Source organism: Taudactylus pleione, unplaced genomic scaffold, assembly GCF_031769625.1.
Source record: "Taudactylus pleione unplaced genomic scaffold, aTauple2 ptg000352l, whole genome shotgun sequence".
Taxonomy (NCBI): Eukaryota; Metazoa; Chordata; class Amphibia; order Anura; family Myobatrachidae; genus Taudactylus; species Taudactylus pleione.
In genome coordinates, this window is record NW_028284753.1 from 471,346 (window position 1) to 485,827 (window position 14,482).

Genomic DNA, 14,482 nt, shown 5'->3' on the forward strand with positions numbered 1-14,482 from the left:
TGAGAGATGTATGTTTTTGGTGAAAAGTACTTCCGATTTGGCCCGATGGTGATAAGATTCGAGATTGCTCTCTCACCGAGTTTTACGAGTGAGATGAGAGAAATCTTCTCTAACTCACCTGACTTTGCCTTTAGTAAATTTGCAAGCAGGGAAAAAAATCAATAAATCACCCGAGATGGTCATCTCGACCTATCTCGATTGTTAGTAAATTTACCCCCTACAGTACTGTGCAAAAGTTTTAGTCAGGTGTGGAAAAATGCTGCATAGTAAGAGTGCTTTCAAAAATAGAAGTGTTAATAGTTTATTTTTATCAATTAACAAAATGCAAAGTGAATGAACAGAAGAGAAATTTAAATCAAATCAATATTTGGTGTGACCACCCTTTGTCTTCAAAACAGCATCAATTCTTCTAGGTACACTTGCACCCAGTTTTTGAAGGAACTTGGCAGGGAGGTTGTTCCAGACACCTTGGAGAACTAACCACAGATATTCTGTGGATGTAGGCTTGCTCAAAACCTTCTGTCACTTTATGTAATCCCAGACAGACTCGATAATGTTGATATCAGGGGGCACAGTATATTTACTAATGTTCGATTTTGATTTAAGTGTGATTTGACATTAAATGTTAAATCGAACATAGGGCCTGATTCAGAGCTGAATGCTCTGACCAGAGCGCTCGCTCTGAATCAGGGCCCTCCTACCTGTTTTAGGAGCGTCCTCATGGACGCTCACATAGCTGTGGGTTACCACCCACAGCTTATGCGAGCGTCCATGATGATGGTCGCGATGGTCAAGACCATCGCGTCCATCGGGCTTGCGACGGAGACCCTGCGGTAGGGTCTCGCTGCCGCAAGCCCTGGAGTGATTTTGGCTCTATCAGAGCCAAAATCACTCCCACTGACATCACTAGTGATGTCAGTGGGGCCGGCTTCAGACGGTAGGCGTTCCCATGGGAACGCCTCCGTCTGGCCGCCACGCCCCCGGCACGTCCGCCAAAGGGGGCGTGCTGTCGATCAACATCGACAGCATGCCCCCTTTGGTGCGAGACCCGGAGCGACAGCTTGGCTGTCGCAGTCCGGGTCTCGCGCATGCGCACGACTGAGCTCCCTCCGTCGTGCACATGCGCAGTGGGGCAACATCGACCCATTTGCGAGCGTCCTTTGCTCGCGAATGGGTCTGAATGACCCCCATAAAACCAAATTTCACTCATATCCCACTCAAAATCGAACATCGGAAAAACATTACACAGACCACACAAATCCCTTATTTACTAATATTCGATTTGAAATCGAACACAAAATCAAACTTTAATCCCCAAATTAAAAGACCGATTTGTGCATGCATTTGTGTGTAAAAAGTTTCAAAAATGTTTGTTTTTTTAAATGACAAGGGGTCCCCCCCTAAAAGCACAACCAGCCCTAGACTTTTCAGAGCCAATCCTGGTTGTGTAAATACAGGGAACAAAAGACGTAGGGGTCCCCTGTATTTACCACAACCAGCACTGGGCTAAGCGAGCCATTCCTGATTTTGGAAATACAGGGGACAAAATGAGTAGGGGACCCCTGTATTTACCCTTGCGTGCATTGTGCCTAACCCCCCCTGTCCCCAGCCTAACCCTAACCTTCCCCCTCCCACAACCTAACCCATAAAACCCTAACCCCCCCCCGTGGTGCCTAAACCTAACTCTCCCCCCATGGCTACAAGCTAACCCAGCCAGCTATACTTATGTTCAGGATGCCGACTGTTGGGATTTCTGGCGTCGTCATCTCAACTGATGTGGGGATTCCGGCACCAGGGATTTCAACTGCCGGCATCCCGTGTGGCTGTATAGTAACTACATCCCATAAGTACCTGCCTGTATTTCTCAGCATTCAGGACACCATTAATCCTGACCAAATTCTCACTCCATTTGCTGAAATGCAGCCCTAAACTTGCAAGGAACCTCCACCATGCGTCACTGTTGCCTGCAGACACTTATTATTGTAACTCTCTCCAGCCCTTAGGCAAACAAACTGCTTTCTGTTACAGCCAAATATTTAAAATTTTGACTCATCAGTCCTGAGCACCAGCTGCCAGTTTTCTGCAGCCCAATTCCTGTGTTTTTCTACATAGTTGAGTCACTTGGCCTTGTATCCACGTCGAAGGTATGGCTTATTGGCCACAATCCTTCCATGAAGACGACTTCTGGCCAGTCTTCTCCGAACAGTAGATGGGTGTACCTGGGTCCCACTGGTTTCTGCCAGTTCTGAGCTGATTGCGATTTCGAGGGGAAGTAAGCATGATGTGTCTTTCATCTGATGCACTAAGCTTCCTTGGCTGACCTGTCTACAGTCCTCAACGTTGCCCGTTTCTTTGTGCTTCTTCAAAGATTGGTCACACTAAATATTGATTTGAATTAGATTCTCTTTTGTTCATTTACTTTGCATTTTGTTAATTGATAAAAATAATCTATTAACATTTTTATTTTTTAAAGCATTCTTGCTTTGCAGCATTTTTTCCACACCTGCCTAAAACTTTTGCACAGTATTGTATATGTGACTGTCAGCCATTCTGCATTCTGTACAGTTATGTGAATACAGCCTTACAGCTTTCGCTCTATGTTAGTATGCCCATTCCCTCAAAAGTCTTGTCCTCAGGCGCAAGAGAGGGTAAGCGTCAAAATCAATTAATCTCTATAGAAGCATATGTGTGCCTCCACTTTCTGGATAAGTTAAGCTACATAAACTGGAGTAGTAGCAGAATGTATTTATAAAGATGCACAATTTATATACATAAAATGATGTGAGCTGTTATAAATGAGGTACTGTACTTTTATGCAGGCGCGCCAACAGGATATGGGTGGGTGGATTACTGGGCCCCTGTACAAGAGTCCAGAGGATTGCAATGTCGTAATCAAGACAAGCAACAACGAGGCGGTGCAGCCATGCCCGGGCCCATACAAAGAATATCAGGACTGTGTGTATGTAGTATATTGTATAATGTGAGACTGTGTAATGTTTTGCAACAGTGGTTTCAGTATATTTTTTGCTAGCTTTTTTTTAATCTGTCTTTTTTGTAAGGCAAAAGAGTGTGATTGGCCATGGTTGACCTAAAAATCTGGACTAAAGCCGGTAGAGAAGATCATTCCAAATTTATCGAATTGTTCCATGTGAGGTGGAGTCTAGGTATTTCCATAAGGCATAACTGATTTATTTTGTTTAGTATGTCTGACCAGGAACATTGAAGGTTTGCCACATGCTGGATAAGTGTAGTGACATGTCAAGATAAAAAACTGATATACTAATGGGAAAATGTCACAAATATCATTTTACAGTAGTATTTTGATGATTTTCTGGCTAATACATTTATTTCTCATCTTTGCTCTAAGGTTCTAAATGAATATCAGATTTTGGTACCAATATAATTTTTTATCTTCAACTCCCCTTGCGTGCAAAGCCCCGTCCCAAGCGGTCAGCACCCCCCCCAGGCGCCTGGTCGAGGCGGCCCGCCTGCTGGCAGCTGCTGTTTACCGCCGCCCCAGCGTGGGTAATGTCCTACCTTCCTCTGGGGAGCATAACGGAGGTGCTGCTTCCTGGTCTTCTGTTCCACTGCCCGCTTTCACCACAGCTCACGGCACCCAGTGTTCATCTCACGCCGGGGAGCTGGATGGAGACACCGCTTCTCGGCCCTCCACGTCACTTGCCGCTCACTCCACGGCCCCCGGCATTAGTAGTTCCCCGGAGGTTCCCGCAAGCAGAGGGATTGCTGTACTCGCGGGTGATGCTGGACTCGATTATGGGAGTGCCGAGGACTGGGTATCCCTGGCTGCGTCATTAGAGTCCAGCCAGAGGGTGTCTGTCGGGGAGCCCCCGGGCCTCCTTGCAGAGGCCACGATACCTCTGCACACCAGGTATTATAAAGAGGCCCTCTGCCCAAGCCCTGGGTCAAATATGTTGCAACAGACAGCCGTTTTTTTCACCTGCGCAGCACACAACAAGCCCCTACACTTACCCTTGGCAATATGGTTATGTAACACCAGGTTCTTGGCTTCCTGGGTGTTCACCTGCGACTACTATGCCAGCGACCAACCCTTTTCCTACAGCTGCCCCCGCCCATTCCACAGCCACGACTTGCCCCGCACTAACCCTTGTGATAGGGTCTCCTCTGCCGCAAGCCCTAGTGAGTTTTCGGCTCTAATAAAGCCGGAAGCTCACTACTGACATCACGAGCCCCCAAGCGGCAAGCGTTCCTTCGGGAACGCCTCCGTTTGGCCAGCCTCCCCTCCTCCCCACCTACAAAACAGAGCGAGCTGTCGATCAACATTGACAGCCACCCCGTTTGTAGCGAGCCCCGGAGCGAGAGAATTTCTCTCTCGCTCCGGGGCTTGCACACGCGGCGCGTGCGCAGTACCCCACCATCGACCCGCTTGTGAGCGCATAGAGCTTGCGAGCGGGTCTGAATGAGGGCCAAAGTCCAGAAGCTTTTGGCCCAGATAGAAAAGTGCTTGAGCAAGGATAGGGTGAGGCTACATCAGGTCCAGTCTTTTCTTGGTTCCTTCAATTTTGCATGTAGAGTAATTCCAATGGGGAAAGTTTTTTGCCGGAAGCTAGAGAGGGCAACTGCAGGGTTGCCAACCCACAACATACTATAGGTTTGTCAAAGGAAATAAAGGATGATTTACGGGTGTGGTCATCGTTTTTGATTAATTTCAATTTGGAACTGATCTGGCCCTTCAGGCCGGTGTCAAATTCATACATTCAGTTGTTTACTGATGCGGCTGGCTCTTCTGGTTTCGGGACTTTTTTCCACGGGGAATGGTGTGCTGCTCCTTGGACTTCATCTTGGTTTTCACGCGGTTGTTGGAATTGTTTCCAATAATTGTGGCTGTTGAAGTGTGGGCCAAAAAATTGTCGAATCAGAGCATTGTCTTTTGGTGCGAAAATTTGGGAGTTGTTCACGCAGTTAACAACCAGCATACCTCTTCACCTCAGGCTCTTGGGCTTTTAAGGTACCTCGTTTTGAAGTGTTTACAGTCTAACATAAATTTTACGACAATGCATGTGCCAGGGGTTGATAATAGGATAGCAGATGCTTTGTCTTGGTTCAACTTTGATAAGTTTCACTTTTTGGTGCCGGAAGCCGAACCCGTTGGATTAACGTGTCCTCCTTATGTCTGGCAGATTACCGATCAGGCATAGCAGAATTGGCACAGAAATCCTTGGCACCATCGACACTGCAAGCTTATTCATCAGCTTGGCATGAGTGGGAGGCATATAGTATTAGGTACCAACAGGAGGGCAAGTCAGCTGAGGAATATATGCTGACATTTGTATGGGGTCACTACAGTCAGGGTAGGTCCAAATCTTCATGGCTTCTGCTTTAGCCAGGATTGCCTTCTTTGCTAGAGTTAGTCAAGTTAATGATCCCACTAGGTCATTTGTATTGTCCAAGGCCCTGAAGGGATGGGCTAAGGAAAAGCTGTCTCTGGCTGATTCTCGTAGACCCATTGATTTGAGATTGTTGCAAGATCTGCTAGTAGTCCTGAAATCAGTGGCAGATTCAGAATTTGAGGCAGTACTGTTTCAAATGGCTTTTTCCTTTGCTTTCTTTGGGGCCTTTACAATTAGTGAGTCAGTGGCTTCAAATAAACATTCAGGGGATACTGGTTTGTTATTTAAAAACATTGTGTTGAAGGGAAAGGCAGTTCTGTGTAAGGTTCCTCGCTCAAAAATGGATCAAATGGGAAGGGGTCGATGGTTGTCCCTAAAAAGTAATATAGTAGCTGATATTTGCCCATTGTACATAGCTTGGCAATACTTGCAGTTGCAGCCAGCAGGAGGAGGGCAATTTTTATTGCATGCAGATTCCCTACCCCTTACTAAATTTATATTTGAAGCAATTTTCAAGCGTTGTCTGGTTAGGTTGGGCCTGAGGAGTAACGACTAAAACACCCATTCTTTTCGCATTGGAGCTCCTACTTGCGCAGCAGCCAGCGGTTTGCCACGTCAGCCATGCAGGAGATGGGCCATTGGAAGTCTTCGGCTTTAAAGTCTTATGTACGTTGTGATAAGGTTTGATGTTGCGCCTGTTGTGCTAACCCAAAAACGTTGCTTACTCAACAGTTTTTGAATGACTAGCAATCAAAAAGTGGGGGTGTGAAGGCATTTTTAATTTTCCTCCGAGGGGGCCTCAATTACAATTGGCTAAATATCAAGGTCCATGGGAGGTTTTAAGTTTTCTCCTTCTCTTGGGTTTTCTTGTTTATCACTAACACAGTTCTTTGTTAATCGTTCAGTTATTGGGCTTTATTGGCGAGGATACTGACATTTAGGGATCTTTCTGTTACAGCATCCCATACGTCAACAGAGCAAGTGTGGATTGTGGGTCATTCCTACATATTTTGGGCTGAGCGGCATCCATTAGCTAGGAAGGCTTCTTTGATGTTGGGGTGGCGAAGGGTTAGATGGATAGGTTTTCGAGGTTTAAGGTGGTCAGCTCTTTTAGATTTAATTTTCAGGAAGGAACAGCTATGGGGGAGGCCTGACTGGTTAGTGGTGCACCTTGGGGGCAATGACATAGGGCAGGTAAAAGGAATCTACCTTATTTTGAAAGTGAGGGCTGACTTGGCAGAGGTGGCCTAATGCTGGCCTGATGCTAAGTTGGTGTGGTCAGAAATTATACCTAGATCTATTTGGAGAGGTTCCAGGAATCTGGTGGCCATGGACAAATCTAGGAAAAAGATCAATGCAGCTATTTTCAGGTCTGTAGCTACTTCCGGGGGTGTAGTGGTTAGACACCCGTTGTTGACTTTGCAGTGTCCACAATATTTTAAGTCAGATTGGGTGCACCTTTCTGAGTCCGGTTTAGTAGTGTTCCTGAGGGACATTTTTTAATTTATTGATTGATTGGGAGATGGGTCCATTTCAGCATAGGTGTTAATTGAGGGTAGCAGGCTGAGGTTTTTAGAACCTAGCTGTGGCGGGAAGGCGCTACTAGCCAACGACCACATGTGGCATAAGTGGTTGTTGTGGGGCACTTACCCTTTGAAAGATGGTGGGTGTGTCCTACCCCTGCGCGAGGACAGCGGGTGTTTCCTTACGGAGCGTTCATACTAAGCTATAGTACAGGGTGGTGAGTACTGCGCAGCGCAGGTTATGCCGTTATAGAGGGGGGGGGCGTTTTAGTCATCCCCCAATTTCTTAAGACAGTCAGTTGGCTAGAGCTAGTTTTTGGTAGCGTCCTTCTTTGCCACCCTTATTGGATTGAGAAGAATTACAATTAATAAATAACTTTGATCTTTAAACCAATGCAGTGGTTGTCATTGTCATTATTTCTACAGTTAAGTTAGCTTAATGGTTTGTATCCAAGTGTCAATTGCAATAAATTAATGGATGCCTTATACAATTTTGCAGCAAATAAATATCACATTACTTATTGGAAAAGCAATATCTGTGAATATAATCATATTTTAAGAAAAAAAAATCTATATGTTATTGAATAATAATAATAATAATAATATTTTGTATGTATTTTCTTTCCTTTATTTGAAGATAATATAACAATAAGCTGTTGCATTGAGTGACCAGATGTTTATCATTCAGATCTAACTGGGAGACAGAATTTGAGGTTGCCAAAGTAATTTTCACGCCACTAAAACATTAAGAAGATGAAGGGGGCAATTTAATCACCTACTATGGCCGCAAGGTGCCAGCTTTCCAATCATTTCTCAGGCACGTTGTAACCACCAAGAAAATCGGCGAGGTTGCCGTATTTAATAACATCACAACTGCACATCACCCCGAAGAATCCTACCGTACTATATGGAGTCTGCCTTACAACACTGTCTATCTAGCTTAGTTATAGGTACTGTAACTTGATGCACTTCAGGGACATTGTGGGCAGCCCTTTAACCTTCAAAAACACATTACCCTTAATCTTATTAACAAGTTACAATAATATATGTAACGTAAGATAAACCAATCTGTAATAACATATCAGTGGGCATTTTAAACAAGTAATACAATCTTCTATATGTAAATCTGACAATAAAGCAAGAAGGGATTGTCAAAATACAACCAACTATGCATAGGCAGCAAATGTGGGTCCCTCACCAAGCAACTATAAGGAGCAGATGCGCCAAGAATACAACAGGACTTGTAGCTTGGAAGTCTGGGAGTACTAAAAATCTCAGTATACAATGCATACCCATTACAATAAAAGGTTGGAGGGTGCAGATAATGGCCCTCATTCAGAGCCGTACGCTCTGAGCAGAGCGCACGCTCTGCATGAGGGCCGGGCTCCTTTTTCATGGAGCGTCCTCCTGGACGCTCGTATAGCTGTGGGTCACCACCCACAGGCTATACGAGCGTGCATTTTGATGGCCGCGATGGTCGTGACCATCGCGACCATCGAAATTGCGAGCCGGAGCCTGCGGTTGAGGTTTTCAACCGCAAGCTCCGGAGTGATTTTGGCTCTATCAGAGCCAAAATCACTCCCACTGACATCACTAGTGATATCAGTGGGCCGGCTTCTGACGGGAGGCGTTCCCGTGGGAACGCCCCCGTCAGGGAGGCACGCCCCCGGCACGCCCACCAAAGGGGGCGTGCTGTCAATCAACATTGACAGCACGCCCCCTTTGATCGGACACAACGAGCGAAGGAAAGTCCTTCGCTCGTCGTGTCTGGCGCATGCGCACGACGGAGCTCCCTCCGTCGTGCGCATGCTCAGTGCAGACCATCGACCCACTTGCGAGCGTACAGCCGCTCGCGAGTGGGTCTGAATCAGGCCCAATAAGTATTCAAGTTGGCTTTCCAAACTGTGTAATAAACATACTTTAAAAATGTAAACTAAGGCCCTCATTCAGAGCCACTCGCAAACAGCAGTACGCTCGTTGCGTTCCGATGTTGACTAACCACGCATGCGTCGGTGTTACACTGCGCATGTGCGTACGGCAGATTGCGAGCTTTTTATCTGTCGTTCCTAAAATAGCGTACAGGAAGTGACATGTCAAATGTGATTGACAGAACAGGGCGTTTTTGGGTGTTGACGGGGGTGGAGATGGAAAAACGCAGGCGTGGCGAGGCGTTTTTGGGGCGTACATACATTAGCAGATGCGAACGTCAAATGTGTTCGGACCGTCACATACGTCACTGGAACATCCTCTTTCCCTTCAAAATGCTCGCACAGTTTCGGGTCTGGATTACTCGACCACATTGGCGATGGCCTTCTCCACGATGTTGCAGCGATTAATCGCGGGTGGTCACAAAAGCAATTAGTGTTGTATTGAAAACCGGCTTGGTATGTGTTTGGAAAGCAGTTTATTGGGATAGCACAAAACCGTACGCAGGTGGAAATCATACCTGCTAATGTCAGGATTACACAATCAATTGGCGTACATTTTTTGGGGTTTTTTTTGGCCTCAATTTGTTGTTTATGGCCTACTGTGACAATAATGTCATCATGTTTTAATTAGCTCCCCTTTTTTTTTTTAATGTGCAATTTGCATCGTTATGTGTTTTTTTAAACGTTCCTTCAAGAGGCCTTTTTTTTATACAAATGAAATGGTTTTTGGTGTCCTTTTTTGCCTTTAGGGCCAGGATTAAATGTAACCCATTTGTCCAATAATGTCACAATACAATGTCAGATTTTTTTCATAAATTTATTGTTTAAACACAAACCAATTGGCATAATATTTTTTTTTAGTTTTTCTGCCAAAGATACTTTTTTTCAAAAATAAATAATCAATAACTGATAACATAAACGTACAAAAATAACTTAAAAACATTTCACAAGAAAGGAGAGGGAAGTTTTGACCAGAAAGGAATATGAGCCAAGCACAGAAGGAGTGTGGGAAAAGTCGCCATTGCTGTCACCGTTTTTTCGCCCGTTTGGATGGGGGAGGGTGGGCGCCAGACCGGGTCCGGGATGCCATCGGGCTGGCCTGTCCAGAGGCAGATGTTGTGGCCTCTGGACTAGGCACAGGGCTAGGCACATTTGGAGGATTGGCTGATGTTGTGCCAGAGGTGGAGGATCCTGATGTTCCGGCAGGAAGGGAGGTCGGCTCCACCATGTGCTGGCGAACGAGCTGCTCCAGGGCATCGGCGATGCGGATGTTGGCCCTGGTATTTTCCGCCAGGGCCTGACCAATGGTCACGTTGGCCGCAGCATTTTGCTCCAGGGCCTCAGCCACCCGTAGCAGACTGGCGTCCATCCTCTGCAGAATCTCCGTATGGAAATCCGATTTGAAATTGAGTTCTGTGAGGAGGCCCACTGCCTGCGAGGGGGCACGCCCTGGACTGGCTTCTGCAGGGTCCTCAGCCGGATGTACTGGTTCCTCCCCTGCAGAGCCAGCAGAAATTCTGCGGCCAAGGCTTCCCTCTGGAGCAGACTCATCCGCCTGTGTCTCTGTTGGAAAAATGAGAAAAGACTCACATTAGAATCTACATATTGGCACAATAGCATTTCAGAGTTGGTGACATCACAATACTTACCTGGGCCAACATGAGGAGCCGCAAAGTCTGGCATGTCCGTATCCATGTTGGACACGCCAAACACCTCCACAGGCTGCACACACCCCTGTGCCAGCTCTTCTAAATCCGTCAACTCCAATGACACAGGGGTGGGACCCCCACCTGTCCCCCTTGCATGCCTAGCCCTGTCCGCGAGTTTTTGCTTTAGGCGATATTTGAAGTCGCCCCATCTGTGGGGAAAAATGGAAGCCATTATCCTTTGGTTTAAAATGGGGTTTGTTTTTAGGGGGGGCAAGGGTTTACTTACCGCCGTTTGACATCCCGGGCTAGACGGACATAATCACCCACCGTATTGACAGCAATGGCTACCTCTTCCCACATTCTCCACTTCTGGCTTAGACTCATATTCCTGTCTGCCTGTGGCAGGATGTCCACACACTTCTGGATCAAAACCTCCATCTCCTTTCTTGTGAAATGTGGCTGCCTTTTTTTTTTGGCCGCTTTGGCCGGAATACTGGGCCCAGCAGCCTCTTCCATGTCAGCCTCCTCACCTATTTGTGTAAATTTACAGAATTCACAAAATCACAACTTGCCTCATCTTATGTTTCAAATTAATCGTTGATAGAAAATGCATGAAAGACTTACCGCCTGACTCTTGGGCATTTTTTCCCTGGTCTGTCGCCATGTCTGAGGTCCAAACAAGAAATACACCAGAATTTGAATGTGTTTTCGTGACGTATTTATACATGCGTCCTTATTTTGCGGCCGCATCATTGATTGTGCGGCCCTATGATCCCTCCTTAATTTGTGCGGGAAACGAAACACTATTTATGGCTTGGTGTGTCTCAAGTCGAGGTGGCGTTTTTGGATTGTTGGAGGTTATCTTGGCTGGAGTTTATTGATTGTGTAGAAAGGAGTTGGAGGTTGGAGAATCGTTTGTTGGTTAGATTTGCATTTTTTTTTCCGTTATCTTTGTTGGTTTATATTTTTGGGACCTCGTTTGTTGATTTGGTAAGTTTTGTGAAGTCTAACTTTTGTTCAATTGTTGTTTCATTGTGTTTCGTATATTTTGTAATTTTTGGATACCTAATTTATTCTATTTTAGATTTTGTTTATTTTCGACCCCAAAGACCTTTTGATTTTGCATCTTAGATATTTGCTCTTGGTAAGTCCATTTTTTATCTTGTATTAGCGAACTAATTAGCGCATTTTTAGTAGTTACTCTTGTGACTTGTATTAGCGAACTAATTAGCACATTTTTAGTAGTTACTCTTGTGACTTGTATTAGCGAACTAATTAGCACATTTTTAGTAGTTACTCTTGTGACTTGTATTAGCGAACTAATTAGCACATTTTTAGTAGTTACTCTTGTGACTTGTATTAGCGAACTAATTAGCGCATTTTAAACAGCTTAATAATCATTCTAACTTTTTGATGGTTTAGCTTTCGCTTTTTGAGCCAACATTTCGACCCGTTTTGATGTACTGTGTTAAATGTCGCTTTGCGGTTTTGCTAAATGGGTGTTTTGCATATTTGAACTTTGGTCTAGCACAAAATGTATCCACAAAAATGCACAGAGTGAAATGTGTCAAGTAATTTTGTTGTTTATTTTCAGTTTGGACGTATCATGACAATACCCCGGCATGTAAGCAGCAATGGATGGTATCATCAAGCTAAGTTGTTTTAATATAGTTTTGGGGTGGGTCAAAAGCCTTACTTTGAATTTTTGGAATTTCAGGTTGATCTGGGGAGGATTGTTCTGGCCATGCTCCCGGAAGCCGACCAACCTCAATCTCATCCCAGGCGTAGGCATCGTAGGCATGCAAGGCCCCAGATATTTCGAACACGTGTCACCCTTTTTGGAATGCCCGATGAGGTTTTAAGACGCTACCGTCTACCTCCCAAAATCATCATAGACACTCTCTCATTAATAGAAAGTGATCTTGAGCGGCAAATTGACAGTCCAACAGCAATACCACCACTGACGCAATTTATGGCGGTGTTACATTTCTGTGCCTCAGGATCGTTTCAAACAACGGTGGGAATAGTGGCGGGCATCTCCCAATCCTCCTTTTCCCGGATCCTGAGGGCAGTGATGGAGGCACTTTTCAAGCACCTCCATCATTTTATTCAAATGCCTTTGGATATGGGTGCCCTTAGTGTGGCCAAGGCCAATTTTTACCAAATAGCTGGCTTCCCACACATCATAGGGGTTGTGGATGGTACTCACATACCACTTCAGCCTCCAGCACGGCTGGAGGCAATATTTCGAAACAGGAAACACTATCACTCCCTGAATGTAATGGTGGTATGTGATGCCTCCCTCCAGATCCTGTCCCTGAATGCTAAGTTACCAGGAAGTGCACATGACTCCTTCGTCATCCGGCAATCAGGCATATGGCAGAAATTAACCAACCTACAAGCTGGTGATGCGTGGCTTCTGGGTAAGTGGAGACCTTTAGTACATAACAATGTTAAGCTTGATACACAGTGTTCCTGATGTTGTCTCTTATTTTTCACAGGAGACAGTGGATACCCTTGCATGTCCTGGCTGCTCACTCCTTATTTGGCTCCCACACCAGGCCCACAAAGTGAGTATAATTCCGCACTTACAGCCACCAGGCAAGTGGTGGAGCGCTGTATCGGCCTTTTAAAAGGCCGATTCAGATGCCTCCACCGCTCTGGTGGCGAGCTCATGTATTTGCCGGATATGGTGTCGAAAATTGTGGTCCTGTGTGGGATATTTCACAACATCGCCATAAGGAGTGGTGTCCCAATGCAGCCAGAGGATGCCTTACCTGAGGATGGCCCCCCTGAGGTTGGTCGGAGGTCAGTATGTGGGGGGGCCATACGCGATGATGTGGTGGCCAGATTTTTTAGGTAAGTTTGACCCAAACTACAGTGTTTATACCTAATGTGTTTGTGTTTGTTTGCGAACATCTAATTTTTTTTTATTTTTTCACCATCTTCTGTTTGTTCACATAATCTTTGCCACTCCAACGCTCACTACTTCCTGCTACCCTTACCAAACCTGGATCTGGTGATTTTGTCCATATATTCTGGAACCCATATCGCAACGCCATGTTTGTGGAATCATGTTGGCATGGTCCTTCGTCAACCAGTTCTTGATTGTTTTTTTTAATTAAATATTTTATTTGTATGTGTTGTATTTGAGATTATCACTGTTTTTTTGTTTTGGGACTGACCACTTTGATTTCTCATTTATGTTGTGAATAAATGTTTGGAGAGTGAAATGGTCTTCCTTTTTTTGGACGTTAACAGCAAGTGTAACCAGGTTAACACACCTTACAATTGACTAAGGGGTAATCCAGTACTGACACCAGTTGATGTAAACTGAAATATGTTTGCAGGTTCCCAACCCACACCAAAAGGAAGCCTGTCCAAACCTTTGGATTTTGAAGATTGGCCTAAGCAGCTTGCACACCAACTAGGAACCTGTAAAATGGCGAAATATCTAATTGACAATACACCCAAAAAGGGAAATTACATTGTTACTGTTATGTGTTTCTTGTGGCTGTTTAACATACAAATACAAAATACAATCTAACTTTTAAAAAAGGGAAATCCTTGCAGGAACAGTCTACTTATGTCAGGGAAAACTATTTGTGTTTTAGAAAAAAAGAATGAGCCAGAACGTATATTAGAACTACAAAATTTATTTACAAAACGAAAATAAACAAAAAAAACTACTGGCGAAGGATGCCAGACAGCCGGTCAAGGGCCACAAGAAGGCCAATGACATGTTGGCGCATCTGGCCAACACAATCCTCCACCTCTTGACGACGCCTCTGTTCCTCTGTGGGTGAGAAAAGTGTGTGGATTAATAAAACAATAGGGAATCCACATTAAAAAAACAAAAACACAACGAAATCACTCTTAAACAGAAAAAAGAAAAACCAAAACAAAAAGGGGGTGCTGGCAAAAATACAAGGCCTATGTACAAATTCACACAGGTGTGATATGTGTATGTTGAAATCAGCAGGAAGAGGTAAAGGCAAACTGCTAAATCACCA

The 14,482-nt window shown here is 45.0% G+C and overlaps 1 protein-coding gene across 1 annotated transcript in view; it reads right to left on the reverse strand.

The window, feature by feature from the left end:
- Positions 1-14,482, reverse strand: part of AR (androgen receptor) — a 455,147-nt gene that overhangs the window by 343,913 nt on the left and 96,752 nt on the right. The window lies entirely within an intron of this gene.